The 22694-nt window shown below is 34.1% G+C and overlaps 1 protein-coding gene and 1 non-coding gene across 4 annotated transcripts in view; both read left to right on the top strand.

Annotated features, from left to right (window-relative positions):
* The first annotated feature begins 15531 nt into the window (after nt 1-15531).
* The window catches only part of LOC118181347 (rho GTPase-activating protein 18-like), a 488818-nt gene continuing 481655 nt past the window's right edge, over nt 15532-22694 (top strand). For 2 of the 3 annotated variants that reach the window (XM_035350495.2, XM_035350489.2), the window contains exon 1: nt 15532-15724. The gene's annotated coding sequence lies outside the window, so the exon portion shown is untranslated. The remainder of the gene's footprint in view (nt 15725-22694) is intronic. The other variant, XM_035350482.2, reaches the window with a different exon arrangement.
* Nucleotides 16351-16423, top strand: TRNAA-CGC (transfer RNA alanine (anticodon CGC)). Its single transcript has one exon. It is a non-coding gene; the product is annotated as a tRNA-Ala (tRNA).

The raw sequence follows: 22694 nt of genomic DNA on the forward strand, positions 1-22694 counted from the left end.
TCTATCGCGTAATGTACGTTGGCTACGCTAAGAGATAAATTATAGGTATTACTTGTATTGTGTAGCAAATTCACTAAATTATTCAATAATCCCAGAGACATTTATTCTTACTTATTCTTGGTATACTTTGTTTGATAATTTTGTTTATTAAACTTAATAAAATTTAAGATAACTTAAGAAACCACTTAAGAAACTTAATAAAATTTAAGATATATACATTGGATAAAAATGTATGTTTTATTTAATTATTACTCATGATCATCACCAGTTCAACACGAGGCTAATCCGGTCCTTATAAAATCATAACGCAATGCTAAATAGTTAGGTTAGATTTAGGTAAATTTAATTTGTGTGAGGTATGTTCTTAAAAAGCACCTTAACACTTGAAAACACAAATATAATTATAATAGTTGTTGTTTTCTCCATTGAAGATTGAGATTAGAATCTTCCCAATCTGGAATAAAATAAGGCTTTTTTGCAGACATTCTGCAGCTAAATGAAACAAAGAAATCTATTTTAATAAATTGAGGTATTTTATATTTAGTTCGCAGCATACATAAGAAAAAAATATGTGCATTAAATTTCGTGATGGTATGTCATCATACTGCTAGAATTAATTTCAAGATTATGCCAAGAGAAAATTTCCTGAAATTTAGAAATTATTATTTACTAATAATTAATAAATTTAGAGGGAAGAAGCATCATTAAATTATACGAATAACATAAAATAAAGATAATTACTTAAAATTGAATTAGAATAAATCAACGATATTTTAGCGAATATAGTTATATTACATGGTTAGCCTAGATGACAGATTACTATTATTTATTTTATTGCAAAATGGCAAGGTATTATTAACAAGAAAAGTTTAAAAAGATTTTGCGGTAAATTTCTAGTATACGGTAAGGCTTTGGCACGATATTGAAAATTGTCGCCAAGACCAAAATGACCGTTTACTGCGCATCATCATGTCGCCAAATCCATACATGGAGATTATTTTAACCAAAAAACGTCTATGCAAAGAATCTGTAATTCTTTGGTCTATGTAAGAAGAAAATTTTCCATACAAGTAAAATGCTATAACCGCCGCTAGAATGCGGAGGGAAAATTTGCCAAGGGATTTGGCGACGGAACCTGGCGGCCAGAATTTCCTCTCCGCGATGTGTACTGGAAATTGAGAAACGTGTTAAGAAGAAACGTTCTTTGACAAAAAGAAAGCTACGAAAATCCGTTTTAAATTATTGCGAAAAATCCAAGAAGAAACGTTTTATCAAAGGACGTTTCTTCTTGGATTTTTCGCAATAATTTTAAAACGGATTTTCGTAGTTTCCCCCCCCTGAAAATTACTAACCTATGAATTAATTTACATTGCGCCAAAAAATATTTTCTTTTAATTTAGAGTTTAACTACTTGCGCTAAGACTAAACTTCACGGTTGCGGTGCCGTGCGCTACAATATAGCAAGTGGTAAAGTGTCTCAATTACGCCGCTCCGCATTTGCGAGTGCAATCCAGAGCTGTAACTCGAGAAATAAACAATCTCGTTGTTAGGCGACGTGTGCACCATGTTATTTTCATTTTTGCGATAAATGCTTATCGACGTGGTGTTTCACGTCGCTCGCAGTTTGAGACAAAAACATCTCGACGTGCGTGGCTCGTCTTTTAGCGCAAGTGGTTAAAGAAATTTTAAAGGATATTCATTTAATGAACTCTTGATGACGTGACCTTCGAACTTCGACACCGGTTTCCAGCTTTGGCGGCAGATATATCACGCATGCACAGCTGTTTCCCTCTATGATGGAACGGAGCCACGTCTGTTGCAGAGAGGTTTTCTTCTTTACAATACATATTCTTTGATTCTAACCTCCATGGTACTGTATACTAAGATTAAACCCATTTTGTTTCATACGAGAACAGGTACTTTCTTTAGTTCATGCACTGCACATGCGATTCTCGAGAATACTGGAAACCAAAAGTTGCGGGAAACTTGCTTTGCCTTTCTAAAAGGCAATCAAATTGGAGCTGCGAAAATTGGCTCTATGCCAGCAGACACTCACGTGATAGGCAATTCGCCAAAAAAGTTATCTCTTCCGACGTCGGCGCAAAAATCGCTTTTTTTGGCGGGATCATTGTATGAACTTCCCTGACTTTTCCAGATTTGACAAAAATACTTAAATTCCCTGACTTTTCCCTGAATTTTTTGGTCAATTTTCGAATTCCCTGACTTTTCCCGGTTTTCCAGGTAGCGTGGCAACCCTGTTTACTGTATGGTACACCTTGGTTTCTGTCTGAAAAAAAATCGCAAAGTTGTATTGGTTGTTTGTGAAATGTGGAAGCCCATTGCATCAAATAAGTTTTTCGGTAACCCTAATGTTGATAATGTTGGCAAAAGTAGCCTTTGGAAAAAAAAAAAAAAAACTTTTTTTTTTGTCAATAAAAAGGAGTTATTTCTGCAAATATTGCCAACATGTAGTGATAAATTTAGTTTTGGGCTACTTTTTTTAATAGTAAACCTTTTGTACGGTCCCAAGTTTTTGGTTCTTACCATCCTTTTCAATTGCTGTGTTTGGTTGCAAGGAAGTGGTATGGTCTTGTATTTTGAACATGCTATTATTTTGGTGTGGGTACCATCGTTTGAGTATGTCTGAGGTGACTAAGAGATGAAAAATTTAATTGAATTGCTTACCTGGAGGATGGTGGTGGGAAGCCTAAACATATGCATGTAAAAAAAAAGGTATGTTAAAAAAATGACGTTTCATTTATTTTTTTGTCTCTGTGTGTTAATTTTTGTTAAAAGATTTGTTGTTTAATGTTTTTATGTTAGGAAATATGTATTTTTGGTAACTTATTCCTCTCTGTTTGTGTATTTTTGGTTGTCTGTGTGTTAAGACAGTGGCGAATTTTTTCTGGTAACTATGATATTTTTAACTTTCTGATTTTCTTAAAGTGAAAATAGATCAATGTGCACATGGACAAAGTTAAGGCAGTGCACAATGCCCAGTTTGTGCAGTTCTCTGTTTTAATAGGTCGATGTGTACATAGACACAGAGTTTGTGTATGTCTTTGACTTCTTATTTTGGTTTTGTGTAGCGGCCACCTTGAAATTGGTGCCGATCCTCTCAGGTGACGACCTTGATATAAAAAAAAAAGAAACGATTCGCCAAGGGTTACAGTAGAGTAAATTTTTACCAAAGATGTTCTACCATAATCACCATTTCAGTGGTTTAAACACTAGTGGAGCAGTATGCAGAGATGAAGATTTGAGTTTTGTTTACATAGCATGATGGTTTAGGCACTCCAGCCATTACAGTGAACAAAATTATAATAAACATAGCCACAATAATTGTCTATAAATATTGATGTATAACACTGCATTAACTAATATATTTCTTATGCTAGTATATTCAGAATCCTTAATCGAAGGGAAAATCAGAAGACTGTGCATGCATTTTCCTTTAACTGAAACATGGATTTGACCATACAAATCTCAGTCTTACGGGACATGTCACACTATGCAGATAGACAGTAAAAAGTGCTTGTGTTGTTTTTATTTGTTAGAGGTATGAAGTAAATATACTTCTAGATTTTAATTTTTTCTTTTCTTGTTTTACATTTGGATTACCTATCAAAAAGTAAGGAATTTTGATATTATTACAATATCGGAGTTAAAATAACAATTATTGGACATGTTGAAGTAATGAAAATTTTAAATTAGGTTAAAAAGTAACCCTTAATGTGGCATATTTTTGAATTAAACTCTATCGACATTAAAAACAACAAAACGTCCCTCTTTATTAAGGACTTTAATTAACTAATTTTAAATACGGAGCTATGAATGAATTTTTTTCCTTGCATGTTATAATAACTGAAACAAAATTACTCTGATACAGTCAAAATTTCTAAATGCAAGTACATAAAATTTACTTTAGCAATTTAAAGAGATGAGACACACTGAACACATGAATAAATTTCTATCAAAGAATAATTTATTAAATTTGGCCTGTTCCATAGTAAACTTTAACCATTAGATTACATTATTACATCATGTTATCAGTTTGAAAAGCAAGTCATATGCCAGATCTTGGATGTAAAAGAAATGCACAAAATAATATACAGATTATTGAAAAATGATGTATACCAATGTTTATAGATATGATTAAATGTAACAGAAAATTTACCGTCACAACCACATTTTTAAGTGAAATGTATTATTTTAACATTTTACAATATTTAAGGTATGGCATTAAATGCAGCATTATGTGCCTGGATATAAGTTAGTAAATTAAAAAAAATAAATAAATAAATAATAATAATCAAAGAATGAATGTCATGAAAAATTTCAAAAACAAGCAGAATTTAATTTAGAAGACCTTTAGACACTTATGATAAATAAATTTGAGAATTCTTCACCCAAAATTAAATTATAATTAACTAAAACCAGTTTGACTGACCTTCAACAAAATCCTTCAGCTGCAATTTTTTCTAGTTTGAAAACCAAATTCTTCTCCACATGGTAATAACATCTTAACCAGTTGAAATTCCTGCAGAAAGTTTTATAACATAGTAATAGAATTAATAGAGTAGAAAAATTAACACAAAAGTATAGAACATCATTTAAACTTAACATTATTACAAATTTTAGTGCTTTCTGACTATCTGCAAAGCTGTGAAAATTGGCAAAATGGTTAGTTTATGGTTCATATCTACTGCTCTGTTCACAAGTAGTAATTCAAATAAGCACTTTATAAGAAACAAGAAATTTTAGGATGCACACACACAAAAATATATACATTGGGTCAATATTCACATATTTTTCATCCAATGAATACTATTCAGAAATAAAGATTAAATATAAAGCATGTAAATACACGCGTGTGGTATGCATATTCATAGTTTGCTATTATCGTGTGTATACTCTTGCTGTTTTAGCATAAGTTGAAGCTGTGAGGGCAGATGATAAGAAAGTATCAGAATTTTTCATGTATAAGAAAAGATTGCCCTGACAATAGTATCTCAATTGTTTAGCACTGACATTTACATAGCGCATTAGAAATATAAAGTAATATATGTATAATAAAAAGATAATTGCATATTATTGATTCATTTTTTTAAATGCCAAACTTTAACAATTCTTTCACATATAATTAAACAGAATTCTTTCACATGAACATCTAAAATCCATTCTTAACTAAAGAATAAATATAATAAAACCATGTAAATTTCTTATCAAGCCCATCATTTCCAAAACGTCTACTTCTGAAAGTTCCCAGCATTTCTCAATATATTATTAAATTATTAAATTACTAAACTAAGCATCAATGATCGTCATGTTCGCTAATGTGGCAATATCTTTCACACTTCTTTGTTACCACAAGTAACAAGTAGGCTTCAATAAATCTTTAACTGTTACATGCTACTTTTGTCTAAAATTTGTACAAATAATAAAATTAAATGAGCTCTTTATAATGTGCTCAAAGAAATAATTTTGTATGAAAATTTGTATGTTATATATTGGCCTGATTAATGATTCAGGAAATAATTCGGGTTTTCAAAGTGCTTCCAATAATTCAAATTTCAGCTTGTGTCAAAATAAAATCTATAACACAAAGATAAGCAAATTTCCTTATGAACAATGCATTTTAACATTATTCAATCACTGGCAATCACACAGTACTGATTGCTTCAATAAACATTACTGTAACTGTGTTATTTAAAAGACTGTAATGTTTTAATTATTTCCTTAATTAAAACATTACAGTCTTTTCCTCCTTCTAACACCAAAAGAAAACCCAGATAAGAAATATAAAAATATTAGTAAAAATAAATTATATTATTGAATGACACTTTACATTAATTACACTTATGCATATATTATATTATAAATTATTTCAAAATCAAAGAAGAGAAGGGGGAGAAACTTTAATATTGACATTTCTAAAATTATATAAACATTAATCATTTAGTACAGTTTGTTATTTCAGGCAAAAAGAATTCACTTTTCTGGATAGCATTTATATTTCCATCTCACTTTCAATGAAACATTAAGAGAAATGCATATAATTTAAACACCAGTTTATTTTATTTATCAGACAGATTATGTCAACTCGAAAAAAACCTATCAGTAAAATTCGGTAGTAATAATTCTGAATGTTAGGCAACTTGCAAGATTCAACAAAAATTATCAATACTTTTATTATAATGACAACACTACAGTAACATGAACATAAAATTAAACTGCATATAACTATAAAATAAGCCAGCATATAATAATGGTGCATTGGTTTCTAAAACAATGGGCTCGATGAAAAAATACATGTATTATGGTAGCTATTCATATTCTTCAGCTTTCCTAATATTCTCATGTTCACTTTACATAACTAAAGTATCTAAAACACAATAAAAATGCATACAATATTTATGAGAAAATGTTAAAAGCAATCATAAGCATTTGATTGAATGACCATATTTTGTCTTCCTGCATGTCGAATCTTAAAATGATATGCAGTTTGAAAAATGCTTAATCCTTTTATAAAATATTCAAAAAAGATTAAAAAAAGGTACTGTTCTGTTATCAGGATCGGGTTCAGAATTGTATTTATGTATGCTTGTATATTTGTATGTCTACATATACACATCTATGCACATACTTACGAACACAGGTTCATACATTTCCGATTCTGGTCCCAATAACAGAACAGTATCCCCCAAAAAACTTGAATTACAAACTAGATTAAGATAATGTTTCAACCATACATATTTTGGACAAAACAATGCAAACTCTTATTTTTATACAATTGTTCAAACTATTTAACATAAATTTATTCCTGCAATAAAATAATAAGCAATCTGATCACACATATTATTTTGAAACTGAATGCATAAACTAGAGTAAAAAAAAATTCAGTCATAAACATTTTGATAGCAGGGCAAATTAGATATTTGAAAAGACAGCCAGCCATTGAGATACACGTAATTCACGACAGAATGGTAACAATTCATAAAGCTGTGAAACATTTAACTGTCAAAATGACATTAATAACATAAATTCGAAAAGCAAAAAAAGTAAACATACAAGTATTGCAACTGAACTTACCTTTCATGCAACAAAAAATATCCATACAAGTTAACCTCATGGCGCAGCCATTTTGGATTTCGTTTCAAATCAGACAAATGTTTATTGTTTACGGATTTGCGGAAGAATACGAGGAACTAGTAGTTTGCCGGATACAATGTGCAATGACGCGAAAGAATATAGTTCCGTAGAACTTCCTACATTATTCCGTAATAAACAGTACTATTTCCTAATTTTTTCTTTATCTAATTAATTAATTAATAGGGAAATAGTTAAATAATGCCGAATTCATTTTTAATGAAATGTAAAATTTTGCATGTATGGGACGACCACCTTTCGTCCAATATTTCTGAGAATATAAACAAATTTTGGAATCTGAGAGTATCAGTAAATAAATATATAGAATATCGCCTCTCAAACGACCGCTTCTGAAAGTGACCAATAGTTCTGAGATTATAAATAAATATTGATATTAAGCATTATTTCTATAAGACGACCATCTCTATATAAGACCAAAGTTTCTAGAATCTTGGATAGTCATCAGAGATGTATATTTACTGCGAAATTATCGCACGACTGTAATTCAATATCAATAACAGATCGCGCGATTGAAAAACATTTTCTGTCCTGTAATTAGAGGAAAAAAATTTTCCTTATGAGGTATTTCTCCCGCTTTCCTAGCGTGCCTTCGTGGTGTAATAGTTCTGCACGCTGGGCCGGTATTTCAAAGGTCCGTGGTTCGATTCACGGCGAAGGCGGTTGCTAATTTTTCATCTCTACGGCTTCCCAAAAAAATCCTAATGTCTCTACAGTGGCGCCCGAACTAAAAAGGTGTTGGATGAGGTATATCCACACCCAGGATTTAGTGATTGGATCCCCTTAAAAAAAAGTCGGCCTTTAAAAAGAGAAGTAATATAAGGTATTTCTCCCGCTTTCCTAGCGTGTCTTCGGCCCACCAGCGGCCGAGCGGTAAAGTCGCTGAACCCTGGTAGTGCGATCCGAGGTTCGAATCCCGCGAACGGGCTGGCTGCATGGGTGTTTTCGTGGTTTTCCCCAAGTGTAACGTGTATACGAGCCAGTTTCCCTTAGAAAGTCCTCCACGAAGACATCCCTCCCCTTAGGCAGATAGCCCTAGTGTGCTTTGCCATAATTAAATACACCACCACCACACCTAGCGTGTCTTCGTGGTGTAGTGGTTCTGCACACTGGGCCGGTATTCCAGAGGTCCGTCCTTCGATTCCCGGCGAAGGCAGTTGCTAATTTTTCATGTTTCCTGCTTCCAAAAAAATACCTAATGTCTCTATACCCAAATTTAAAAAAAAAATTCGTTTCCGTAATTAAATATATCTATATCTAATTTTACCTATATTTGTAGTAGGGTTTGTAATCTGTAAGTAATTATACATGTAATTTATACATTTTTTATAAAAAAAATATATGTTATTTAGAATTTTGCAAATATTCTAGAAAATGCTAATCCATTGAAAAAAATCTTTTCCATGACTAAATAAATTTTTAAAAACGTCAGAAAAAATAGCAGTTAAAATTAGTAACAAAATAACAAGAATAAATCATCAATCATATCAATATTTTTAATGTACAGCATTTAGAAACAACTTAGTAAAATACATATGAAAAATAAAATAATGTGCAAGTTTCAGATGTGCAATGTCAAAAAATTAAAACTGGTAAATTTGAGAACAAATATCCTCAAAATGTTTGACAACGAAAGTCCTCCGGACAATGCAGAATGAATGTCCTCAGGTTGTGAAATTGGAGAACTCCTCAGGACATATGAGAATCAACATCTTCAGGACATCCTGTCATATCCCGGGACATAGCGACTTAAATAAGACATCCTCAGGATGTTAAATTACGATCTTCTCAGGACATCTAAGAATCAACATCCTTAGGACATCCTAAGTATGTCCCGGGATATTGCGACTTAAATAGGACATCCTGAGGATGTTTTGTGCTATGGGGGTTGCAATGTTTTTTCTTGTTTTCGAAATATTTTAAGGTCGCTTTAGAGAAACTTTTTCAGCCCTCGCAGGACATTTTTTTCATTCCATCACTGCATAATCAAAATGGTAATGGTACAGCGGGAATGTTAGCCCTGGAAATGAGAAAAAGTTAACCGATGCTGTATCACGGGAATATAAAGATTGTGATGTGTTGCGTTTGTTGGGATTTTGGCCAAGGATTTAAGAACATTATGAGCAGTTGCATAATTGTGGCGCAATGAAAGTCTGTGAGTTCTGTTACCGAAATTCAGTTCTTCTGTCAGTTGCCCATTTAAGTTTCTGTAGTTTGAAGAATTTTACTTCATGTTATCTAAAGATCTTACAAACTCTAAATTAGATTTTAGATTTTCTTCTTCACGATCCATTCACATGGATCCCACTAAACATACAACGCAGTATTCTTTCTTAAAAGTCCCCAACGCTTCATCACGTAAATCAGCACCCAGGCTTCCGACCCATAAATCCGAAGAGATCTTATGTAACTCTTGTGAAAAAGTAATTTAATTATTAACTTGAGAAAGCTGGATTTTAAATAGCTCTCCAGACCATGAAAACATCTATTTGCAGCAGAGATTCTTTTAAGCACTTCAAAAGTTATCTCATTATTAGAATTCATTTCCGTTCCCAGATAAGTTATAAGGTATTTCTCCCGCCTTTCTAGCGTGCCTTCGTGATGTAGTGGTTCTGCACGCTGGTATTCCAGAGGTCCGTGGTTCGATTTCCGGCGAAGGCGATTGCTCATTTTTCATCTTGCCTGCTTAAAAATATACCTAATGTCTCTACAGTGGCGCCCGAACTAAAGGGTGTTGGATGATGATTCTCCTCACCCAGGATTTGGCGATTGGATCTCCTAAAAAAACTTAAGTCGCCCTTTAAAAGGGGGAGTATATAAGGTATTTCTCCCGCCTTTCTAGCTTGCCTTCGTGGTGTAGCGGTTCTGCACGTTGGGCCGGTATTCCAGAGCTCCGTGGTTCGATTCGCGGCGATGGCGGTTGCATATTTTTCATCTTTTCTGCTTCCAAGTAACATAATGACTCTACAAGCCATTCCAGAGAGGAGGTTCAGTAGGTCGTAAGTTTCTGCTTGTTATTTCTCTGTATACAGGCCGGAGTTCAACAGGTCAAAAAAATTCAGATGCTTCCTCTATCCTTGTAGAATGACATTTTATACTTAAGATTGAACCGTTCTTTCAATCTACGGAGTGTTTTTCTAGGTTTAAAACTTCTCCGTCCACGACTGATTTTATGAAAGAAAGCTCTGCTTTTCCCCAATCCTCTAAAATTTTCTATTTTTCTTAAAAGAGTTTTATGAAAGTTCCTCTTTTTAGCATAGTGGATTCTTTTTTCCTTTTCTTCTAGCGCAGTTACATTTGTCAACAGCTAATCTAGATGCTTTCTTTGAAGCATATTCTTACGTACCTTACTTTTTAGATCAGTGGCAGCCCTAAATTCTTGATCAAACCAGTTGTCACTCATTCCCTTTATTGCTGTTCCTAAGACTCTGTTGCCAGTTTCAGTAATAACAGATTCCATTCCTCATCTATACACTCAAAATTCTCCAATTTGAGTCTTTTGAGTTTATAATTCATTCTGGTATCTCTTCTTTATATCTTTCTCTTTTAACAACAGACAAGAATTAGAGATTTTTGCTCTTATTTTCATCAATTACCAAATAATTGGTATAGTATTTGTACTTAAAGTATGGTTTGAGCCAAAATTTGCTCCACGATGTGACCTGACATCCAGTATGTATCCAGTATATCCAGAACGTCTGGTATCATTTGAGATATGGCCAGTCTGACTGAAATTGTCACAATTTGCAAATTTTAAGTCATTTTGTGAATACTTCTGTGTGAAAAGCAGGTACTGCCCATCATCATATCATGCTCCTTAGCAAAAGAAAATCAGTTTCTGTTTATAATCATTTGAATCATGATTTAGGCTATGCCCCCAAATGTAGGTCTGAATCTATTTTTGTTCCCTATATGGACATTTGCATATCCCAGCATAATCTTAATATCATGTTTCGGGATGGCAGAATACAGTGCGTGGATATTTTCTTAAAAAGTAACTTTCTCCGCCTCATTTTTATTTTCAGTTAGTGCATGTATATTAGTTCAACTATAGTTGAAGAATCTACCTCTCAATCTAATGCTGCATAACCTAGGAGACTTAACCTCAAAATCGATAATAATATGCCTAATCCTCTTATAAACAATGAAACCCGTGCCAAACACACATTTTTCAGGATAACAACTATAAAATATACTGTAATTTCTGCCGTCCTGAATTTGCTGTCCAATCCATCTCATTTCCTGAAGTGAAATCAAGTCAACTGTATAATCGTCTATTAATTCCGTTAAATTAGAAAGTCCCTAGCTCCTGTAAAGCGAACGCAAATTTTAAGTTCTAAATCTCAGATCCTAAAAAGTTTTTCCAAGCCGTCTTCGCATAAACAGTCCAGAAAATTCTTCTTTTCATTTCGTAACAAAAGGACTTTTACGGGGTGAGGTTGTTAGCCTCATCCCCCACAACCTGGAGGTCCAATCCCTGGTATAATCTCAGGGTCAGGGTACTCTGCTATAACCCCGGACACTGGGTACCAATTTTAGTTGACTTTTATGACACGTATAAGCTACGTTGGGACTATTCTTTCATACACAGTCATCCACGGCGTCCTCACCAGAATGAAAATTAATTGTTTGCGTATTTAGATGGAGGGTTTTGAATGCTTTAATGTTTAGAGCTTTCAACAGCTTTACTTGCACTTTACGTCCTATCGTCAGCTCTGTCAAAAATTGTTCGACATAAACAATTTTTGCCAGCCGACGTTAAAACACGCATTTAAAATATTTGAGGCAACTTAAATAGACCATTTGGTGTAGTCTCCGACTATGTTGCCTTGAATTTAAATTTCAGTTCAAGTTATTTTAAGCACCTAAAAATGTCGGAGTTTCGTTTGTAAGAACAAGTGGATCCTCCTGTTTAATTTAAAGATTCAATGAAAAGTTTATTATATTAATCTTCGCAGGACTTTTCCATCTTAATTCAGACTGGAGCGATAACTTGCTTATCAATCTCCTAGTGTCTGAAGGATATTGATTCAAACTTCTGCACAGCTAAAACCCTTCACTTACCCTTTTTTTTGGAAAAACTCAGCTATTGGCGTTTAGTAAGATTAAATTTCCTTTCAGAGTTTCTTGATAAAATCTAAATGATGCAGGAATTTGTTTAATAATAACCTAAACTGTTAAACGAGATTAACTAAGCACCAGATCTCTAATTTGATCGATACGTAGTACACCAATTGAAGTGAATGGTCTCAAACAAGGTTAATCCTTAGTGATCCTTTGTTTTCCTTAAACATCTTATATCCCTTAAAAAAATCTTGTTTTTTTAAGTGTTGCGCTCAACTGCATTTTGCAACAATTCAGAAACATTCGTAGCAGAAATGCCATTACGAAATTAAAATTTAAAGCACATTTTTTGCTCAGTTACTTTCATCATTTGGAGAAAGTAACAAAGCAAATACAACGTTATTCATTGAGAAGGAATTTATTTGGAAATGATATTAGAATGAAATACAGACTGTTACTAGCTATCTGCGAAAATCCTAAAAAAGCATCTTAAAAATAATCAACAGCAGGCAATTTCTAGCACTCGAGTATTTTAAGTGAATCATTGCCAATAATTTTTTGTCACAGCTGTGAATGTTATTTGCTTAGAAAGATCTTCTCTTCCTCTTTATGTATTTTAGGAAACATAACTAATTTTTCCCCTAAAACAACGAAATAGGTTTAATAAGTTAGTTAAAGGTACCGTCATGATATATAAGATAGATAAGTTGTAGTGTCATTATGTTTGTCGAAGCAGGAAACATGAAAAGTGTGCAATGCTGTTGCCGGGATTCTAACTCTGGACCTTCCAACTGCTAGCCGCGATAACAGTGGAGTAAATAACTTATAAGTTTTAGGATATTTAAATATAGAAAAGCACATGCGAGTTTCGAGTACCTTCGATCCGCTTCCACCGTTACTATTGTAAACAATTGAATTAGTATCTGGCTCAGATATATAAAATATCCATCGGAATTGGAATGCTAACTCAGCAGAATTTATTAATCAGTTTAAAATTTTTACAGAATCATTGTAGCTTATGGATTTCAAAATAGACTATAAATATTCACATCAGTATTTCTTAAATAGTTCATATACAGACGATAAATTATCAAGACGCCACACTAATAAGCTACAGTTTGATTGTCGTTGAGGTTATTAGCATGGGCATCAGCGTGTAAAAAGTAATAATGGGGATTTTATGCTCCGAAACTGAATAAAAGTGTATTTTGCATTGGTGCATATATAGCATATGCATTATAAATGTGTATATGTCACAGCAGTGATGCAATGATGCTATTTCAATCTACTTGTGAACTCTTCAGTTTAAACATGACCTACCAATAGCCGAGGGGATAAGACTGCTGAACACTAATAGTTCGATCTCGGTTCCAGTCACAGCAAACAGCTAGCTGCGTGGATGATTTCGTGGTTTTCTTTATGTGAAAGGCCCTGTGGCTCAGTGGCTAGAGCATTACGCAGCAGCAGCACAGGTCCGGTGTTCGATTCCCGGGCTGAGCAAGGTCGACTCAGCTTTTCATCCCTTGATTTCCATCACTTGGGTCGATAAAATGAGTGCCAAGTTCGCTTGGGGACTAAACACGGGGGGTCCTGCGGCAAGCTGACCACTTGTTCAGGGCATATGCTTACGCACCTCGAAGCCCACTGTCAAGAAGGCAGATTTTCGGGCACTGCAGGCCTTGGCCCATTAGGGCTGTTACGCCACTGAGTTTTTTTAGTTCTTCATGTGTAATATAACATACACGAAGGCTTCATTTTCCTCAAGGAAATAGCTGTAGTATGATTTACCGAAAATAAAGAATTCTAAATTCAATTCAATTTAAATGAAATAATTAAAAAATAGTGAAGAAATTTAAAAGATTCAGATTTAAATGTCGCACCAGAGGGTTCGTTAAGTTTTTTACGCCCTTGTTGAGTTCACAATTTGTCTACCTGCTCTTGGACTCACGTTTGCTGACACAATTTTTTTTTTTGTCTTTTTAACTTTGTTATTAAATATCACGTTCTTCACACTTACGCCACATAAAACTGAACAGCAAAATCTTAAAAATTTTTAAAAGCAGTACATGTTTGGAATTCCCAATACAGCGCTAAGTGCTGCATATATTTTTTATGCCAGAAAGGCTATGATTCCAACACCCCCTAGATTTAACTCGTGTATCTAAGGGGTGCTGATTATTCTCAAACCGCACTTTTATGTCGAATCCTTATTACTGCCCATTTTCCTTTTTCCAATAATAACTAGGCGCTGGTGCAGCCGCTTAAAATAGTTACTATGGAAAAGGAATATACATATATGAAATGCTTATAATAAATCCAGCTAGTGTTATTTCGCGGGTGAAGCTTGGAATTAATAAAAGAGATAAAAAAACTGCATTAATTGCTTTTAAATCACTTAATTTGTTAATCAATAACAGTCAGATTAAATTAAAAAAATGTTTTATACTGCATCAAATAGCAACAGACTGGCGCTTAGAAGTTAAAAATGGTTTCTGTTGGATATCTTCCGATTCGGATAAAGCGTGCTGCCGTACATTTCTTTTTTAATGTTCTCCAAATCATTTCTTTAAAAATAATACATAGAGATAACGTTTGTTGGCAGCATCCTTTTATTTGTGTTGCCATATATGTATTTCTCTATATTCATTATATTATTTCTTTAAATATAATATTTGGTGGCAACATTTGAAAAATGATACGGGTACAAAAGTCGTGCCAACAAAAAAGTGAGGTTTGAAACTAATAACACCTCCTGTGCTAATAAAATTTCACTGCTATGAGAATCTGCATCTGAACTTCCCCACAAGCCTTCGGGAGATTCTTTTGCGGTTGCCAACTGTCACCAAACAGCAGTAGCTTTGTTCTCAGTCACTGCCCTTTGCTTTAATGTTATTTTAACAGTCTACATAAATTTTTATTGCTCCGGATAACATCGACAACCGTGAAATTCTAGGTCACGTGACCAACGACTATAACGGTTATATTCCATTTATTTTAATAATCAGTAAACTATTTCAGTTATATAATTTAAAATTCTAATTCATAATGCATCCCACTGATAATTTTAAGAACAGCTTCATTATTTTAAACAATAAAAATTTTTCTAAACCCTAAGATTTTTATTTAGAAATTTTTATCCTAATATTTTTTACAGTGAGCAAAGTATTACAGCTTCATTTTGCAACATTTAAAATTTTAAGATGAAATTCTTACGTATTACTCAATAAGTTGTCAACAGATGGCGCTAACTTTTGAGACAGTACCCTTGGTAAATCCGTCGCGCGCGAGGGAAACGCCTCCGATATCTCGCGTGTCTAGTGCGAAGTCGGTTTTCATGTTTTGAACATTCCTGTGTTCATATGCGAACAGAAACCACGTTGTGCTTTAAAGGGCTTTAAAACGCACATGATCTTTCTGTTAACTTTAAGAATCGGATAGCCACATGGATTAAAAAACAACAAAGGTATGTTGCTGCAGACTCTGAGGAAAAAAGGTGAGTATCCTTGATTTTTTGTAGATAAAAAAGGATTCCGTGTGTTTTTTAGTATTTTTATTAATCTGACTCGGCAAGTCTACTACGAGGTCGTACGGTTTTCTCTATTTTTTTTCTTTTTACACCTGGTGAAGCTGCTCTGAGATTTGTGTTTGTTTCGAGTTTTGTATTTGATGTTGGACGAAAAGTTCACTTTTTAAACGACTCGAAGTGTAAGCTTTGCATGATAATATTTTTCGATTTACCTAACACTCTTAAGAACAAAATTAAGTATTTTTTGGAATTAATGTAGAAATATTTTTATTCAATCAGTACTTGGGCAGAATTGATTTTGAAACTTCAGTAATTTGTTTCATCAAACCGGGGCCCTCCACGAAGCAATTTTATGCGGCCCACGAATACATTTCGGTTATGCATTTGTTGCAAATATACGGTGTTGCAAAGATTTCAAGAGTTTATTTAGTCATTTACATTATTTTCATTGTTACTAAAAACGAATGTGAATAACTCGCTAGAAAAATGGAGCGAATTAATTTGCAATGTGATAATAAATCTCAAAGTTTTGAAGATACAGATTTTATTAACTTTTATTCGTATATAAGGCATTTTCTCCCCCTTTTCTGCATGCCTTTGTGGTGTAACGGTTAGCACACTCGCCGCGCATTCGAGAGGTCCCAGGTTAGAGTCCTGGCGAGGGCACTGCTCATTTCTTAAGTTTCCTGATATTGAAAATAGTCTAAATGATTCTGCAGTGGCGCCTGAACTAAAATGTGGTGGATGATGATTCTTAACACCAGGATTTGGTGACTGGGTCTCCTAAAAGTCTCCCCAAAAGGGGATTTTCACCTTCCTTTCTGCATGACTTTGTGGTGCAACGGATAGCACGCTCGGCGCAGGTTCGAGACCGGGGACAGCATTGCTCATTTTGGACGTTTCCCGCTTCAAAATAACCTAATGTCTCTACAGATACTTGTCAAAAGGTAAATTAGTTACAAAATTTTGCACTAAGAATAATCGATTTGTTTGGGAATACATTTATTATTAAACAGCTTTTTTTTTTTTTTCACAGTTGATAACTGCTAAATAAGAATCAAATTCACCGTTGAGTATCTACAGTCTGTGATGACGATAATTTCTAGTAATCTCTCTCCAAGGCTACAAACTTTATCAGAATCCATCCCCATCGAGTGTCAAGTTGTAGTAAAAAATAAAGAGGACTTTAATTATTTACATACAAGCACTTATTTATACGTCGAAGAAAAAGTTAACAAATAAGAGAAAGAGACTAGACTGTCATTATTTTTTCTCAAGTTTTATCCCACTTGGAAAGTTTTCTTAATTTCTTTAATTTTAGTGTATATTAAAGTAAATTATTTAACGATCAGTTAAAAATGTTAAAATAATTTGAAATAAATGCCAGTCTGAAAATTTAATATTTAACTGTCCATATATTTGAATTACAAAGAGTAAATGGTAAAAATGTTTTGCAGATACCAAACTAGATTTTCATCTAGAATATACATATAGATTTGAAATTTTTGTTTGGATATTATTATTATTATTTGTGTATGTTTTGATAAATATTTAGCAAGAGAAATTTAAAATGCATTTCAAATGCTTCATTTCTTTTTGTTAAAAAAAAATTCTGTCCCTTCAGCTGTTTTTAGATCGCTTATTAGACCGGCATACTCTCTTGAGTTTGCATCATTGATGTAAGCTATCATCTGTATGCTTTGCATTATAAGTCAACACACGCCAATCAGTTTTCTCGAGGATATCCGAGGTATCTAGATATTTTCGGAGATAAAATATACTTTCGCCATCAGCTTATTTCGACTATAGTAACATTTCTTCAAGTATAAGGAATATATATTTTATATTAGTTGTTTTAGTAAACAAATAATGCAATAGAAGGGCACATTTAAAAACATTTTAATGACTTGTAAGATACCTGTTATAAGTGATAAGAATATTTAATTTGGTATTTAATTTAATGCGGGACAAAAGGTAACACTGACGCATTTTTTTTTCTGCAAAAAATTGTTTGGCGCGCGTTTTCTATAACAGGGAAAGATCTAAATATACTAATAAAACACTAGTTGTCGAATTGAATTCGTTCTGGGAGGTTGTTTATCGACTGAAATGTTTGTAAACCAAAACAGTTTTTCTCACAGAATTAATATAAATATCCTGAGTGTTAACTATGTGGCACAGGTTACTTAAAAACGCATCCAAAAATCATTTTGCCGTCTTGAGAGTTCGTAACTAGAGATACCGTTCGTCATCAGAGGCATTCTTGTTCAGATAATTTGTTCGTGAACCGAAATATTTGCGAGAGGAAGTACTAGTGATTGAAGATTATCTGTTTATTGTGAATGAAATTTTGCCTACTTCTGATTTATTTAATTCCTCGTCTCAAAGACAGCAAACATAAAAATATAATTCAACTCAAAATTCCAATGATTTAATAATATTCCATAGATCATATTTATAAATTCGCAATACAGGTGGATTCGTTAATGAAAAGTATGTACGATTGATATATATTACAAAATCTCAACATGTAACAGTAATTCTTTAATTAGATAATCATGAAAGCGGAAATTGAAACCAATTAGGGGTCACCAGTGGTCGAGAGGCGAAAGTTGCGAATCATTAGTAGTTTGTTCTAGGGTAGGGGTGGCCAAAATGCGGCTCGCGAGCCTGATATGGCTCTCGCAGGCAATTTGTGCGGCTCGTGCATATAAAATATATGTATAAAATATGGTAAACTAAAACTATTTAGTGTCCAAAAAGAAGAAATTAATTAGTTTAGACTCTTTTTACAAAGTTATCAGGGGTTTCTTTCTATTTAAAACTTCCTGCACTACTTCTATAATGATGTAAATATAAACTTGTGGCTTTTAGAAAATCTAGATGCGGCTCTCGAACATTCCTCAATTCAAACGTGCGGCTCTTACTGACATGAAGTTTGGCCAACCCTGCTCTAGGGCCTACTCACAGAAGTTAAATGGGTTGACTCCTGGGAGTTTTCCGACTTTTCTAATGTGAAACGTAAAAAGGGCAAATTTTCTTTATAAATTCCTACATGAAAGTAACCATGGGCAGATAGAAATAGTGTGTTTTGGGATAATTAAATAATACAATCTAGTGCATTGAAAACGATAAATACCAATCATTAACCCACTGGACACTTGTAATTTGACAGTCTGCATATTTGTTTTCATCGATGTTTTTCGACCCAACCGCGGGAGAGCGGCAAAACAGTTAAACACTGGTAACTCGACCCGGGTGCAAATTCCGGCAAATGGTCTGGCTGCTTGGGTTTTCTGTATGTGTAATGTGAATATGATCTAGATTTCCTTATAGAAAACAAATGCGGTTCTCTTCTTATACTGAGCTATGAATTACCTAATAGGAATTATCTGTCAATTTTTTTTTTTTTTTTTGAGAAAATTTCTTAGCCAGCGATAAAGCGATATGGATGAGAAGGTGTATAGTAATAACGACTTAACATTGACTCGGGCCAACAGAGCGAGAATCCTGCTTGAAAGCTAAAGAAGTTTTAGGAAGTTGCTACAGTTGATTTTCGAATATGATGGATAGGATATAGCTCTTGCTTATCGATACTGAAGAAGGATCTTTCATTAATAGGAATTGCGAAATTTACCAGCAATTTTCTTTTGCTCGAGTTTCAATATTGCTGACTAATCGTTAAATGGATCAAGATAATGCATACTATCACATTAAAATCATTGGACTACGTATTAATTCTTTCCTAGACTTTTCTAGTTCCTAGTTCCTAGATTCCGAGTATTTTCAGTGTCAAAAGGGAATGTCGAAACAGACTTTTAATAAGTGTATTAGAAGAATGGAAGCTATTCCGCACTGAAGTCTGGGCCGAATCGGGTTGTGACAAAGACTTGAAAAGTATTTTGTTAACTAGTAGAGTCGAAGATATTCAGGTTAGTTTCAGTGCGATATAACTATTTGCAAAATTAAAAATAGTGCCTCCTACTCCTGTAGCATTAGGATTGAAATTCCCTAGTTTCTTCAACTACTAAATTCTAAACCTAAAAAATTTATTCAAAAGTGAGTTCCTGATTCACGTAAACGCTATTCCCAAAATGCGGCTAAATTGATCAACAAATATTTTTCTTACACTTTGCTTAAAGCAAGCGATTTAGTTTGGGATAATGTTAAGAGAAGCAGTGTAAATCGGGTTGATATTGTATTTAGTGCATGTTACATTATCATTATCGTTGTCTGGAATGGCACAAAAGAGAGTTCGCCAAGAACTGATATAGGAAGCAGCAAAACTACCATATATTAATGCAATGTTTCTCAGGCCTTTCGAATGACGACATAGTCAGCATTCGTGGTTTTGAAACAGATTAATTTGAATGTTGAAATATTATAATTATTAATACGTATTAAAATAAATTTTATCCTTTTTTATATTTGGATGGTGAAGGAAGAAAATATTTCCCTCCTCTACCATCACGAAAGGAAATTACCACTCTTTTGCAAGAAGGATAACTAAAAGTACCCAAGTACCTTTAATGATGGAACAAGACTTTTCTCGTTTATTTTCAATAATAATTCTAAAAGTATTTGTTTCTAAGATACTCTAAATCGTAAAACAAACCATATACAAATATTTAAATTTCTTTGCCCATCTTTTTAGATCTTTTGGGGTGTGGTTCTTAAAATTTGAAGATGGTGATCTGAGGGATTTATCAGATGCGTAATATGAGCTAGGTTTCTGAAAAAATTCTCAATACACGCGTTCTTTCTAGAGCAAACGGCGTTTCCTGTTCTTAATATGTATGCTGTCTCAATTTTGAAACTCTAGCTTCAGCGATTATACTTTCTGATGTGGTTGATCATTGAAGGTGTAACACAGGATCCTTAGGAAAAGGTATCTTCTTTCCCCCTCGAACGTTTCCGCAGGTGGCTGTCAGTTGACACAAAGATAGAAAACTCTTGAAAATTAAGATAATGCATTGATAAGATATAAGGAATTATTGCATGCCCCCGGACGTGTTCGTGTTGTATAATTTGTTCGCTCGTCCAGTTATCAAGTGAGAGATTCGTAGCATGAGCCCTGGTAAGGACACAGTTGATCTTTCACGTTTCTAGCATCTAAGAAATCTAATAATACGCTATGTACCAATAATATTCGGACACCTGTCCAAATGCCGATATTTGTGGTCCTGATACATGTCATGCATTCCACCATTAAATATCGTATAGGAAACAAACTGGAATTAGTGACATGCAAGATACCTCGAAGTGCAGAGTATCTGATTTCGTGAAAGGTATCATAAAAATGGCCGGTCATTAAGGGGCATATCTAGTTTAAACTACCCAAATTCAACAGTGGCCTATGCGAGTCAGAAGTGGAAGGTGAATGGTAATTATTGGAATGTGTTTCGAGTCGCCAGACCCGCGAAACTGGGAGATGGGTACATACGGGTGCTCTCTAGTGAAATTAGGAAGAACGGCCCCCAACCGATGGCCCACATACTCCAGGGGTTTCAACAGGTAACCAAAAAGTTGTTGCAATGAATAACATCCGTACGAAAGCACATCTGCTTGGTTTTCATGGTCGTGCTACTGCCCATAAGCCTTTGATCAAAAAGTCTAACCACGCTGCTCGGTTAATGTGGTGCAAAGCACGCACACAGTGTACCATTGATCAGTGGAAATGACTTCTCTGGAGCAACAGATCAAGATTTATCCTCTACCGTTCGGATGCAGGTTCTGCGTCTGGCGTCTGCCTGGAAAACACTCTTTGCCAGAATGCACTGTGCCTACAGTAAAGTTCGGCGGAGGTGGAATTATGATCTGGGCGTGTTTCTCCTGGTATTGACCGAAACTCTTGGTCCAAGTTCATGGTAAACTGAACACCGATCCCTACTGTAATATTTTGGATGACAATTTGCTTCCTACGTTGTGGCAGTTTTATGGCTTGAACTCGGACGACATCGCCAGTTGTCATGTTGCGAGGTCCTCCATGAAATGGTATGGTGATAATGGGATTAACAGAATGGACTGATTTGCCCAAAGCCCAAACCTAAACGCTATCGAGAATCTCTAGGACGAGTTGGATCGCCGAATTCATAGGTACAACATCCGTCCAATATCGGAGAAGGAACTTGCATGTCTTTTCCAAGCCGAGTGGAGGAAAATACCCATAACCATCATAGAAAAATTTGTGGAAAGCATGTCCCGAGGGTTGACTCTGTAACTCGCGCATGTAGAGGCTGTACCACCTATTGAATTTGAATAAATTTTGTTTTTCTTTTCTATTACAGGTATTTAAATACTTATTGGTAGATAGTGTATGTGTAAAGTATTACATGAATGGGAATGTATCCAAGTTTAATCTATAAACAATACAGGACGCTAATTTGTTGTTTAATAATTTTATGAGAAAAAGGGAAAATAACGTCTAAATTGCAGAAAACTATCACATACGGTATAAATGGGGTGCACCGGACCGGATAATTTAGTTTTAAGCGATTGATATCCTACGTCTCGAGATATTATCCCATATGACTGCTTCCTTTAGGGGGTACATGAAATATTAGATGCTTGTGCCACCAAAGCCTCTAAACTTAAACGAACTTAAATGTATTTCTACTGTTTTAGACAACTTGAATTCAGTTGAAGATAAGTTTAATTTTATCATAATGTTGCTGCTCCTGTAAACAGATTAACCCTCTTCACAGGAAGCTTTCTAGTAATAATACTTTGATAAAAGTAAAACAAAGCTCCAATAGGAGTTAATTATTACTAATGCACGGAGTCATTTTCTTTATGAGATTCATAAGTACATAACTTTCGATGGTGGCGAGTTTGAATTATCCATTTCAAAAGTGGGAAGAATTAGACTTTTAGAAACATTAGAGCTCTTCATTTTGTCCCAATTTGCGAGTCGATGTTCACTTGCTTATTCTACTTT

The sequence above is a fragment of the Stegodyphus dumicola genome, chromosome 9 (genome assembly GCF_044657685.1).
Source record: "Stegodyphus dumicola isolate Sdum_Otavi_A_Nest chromosome 9, ASM4465768v1".
Taxonomy (NCBI): domain Eukaryota; kingdom Metazoa; phylum Arthropoda; class Arachnida; order Araneae; family Eresidae; genus Stegodyphus; species Stegodyphus dumicola.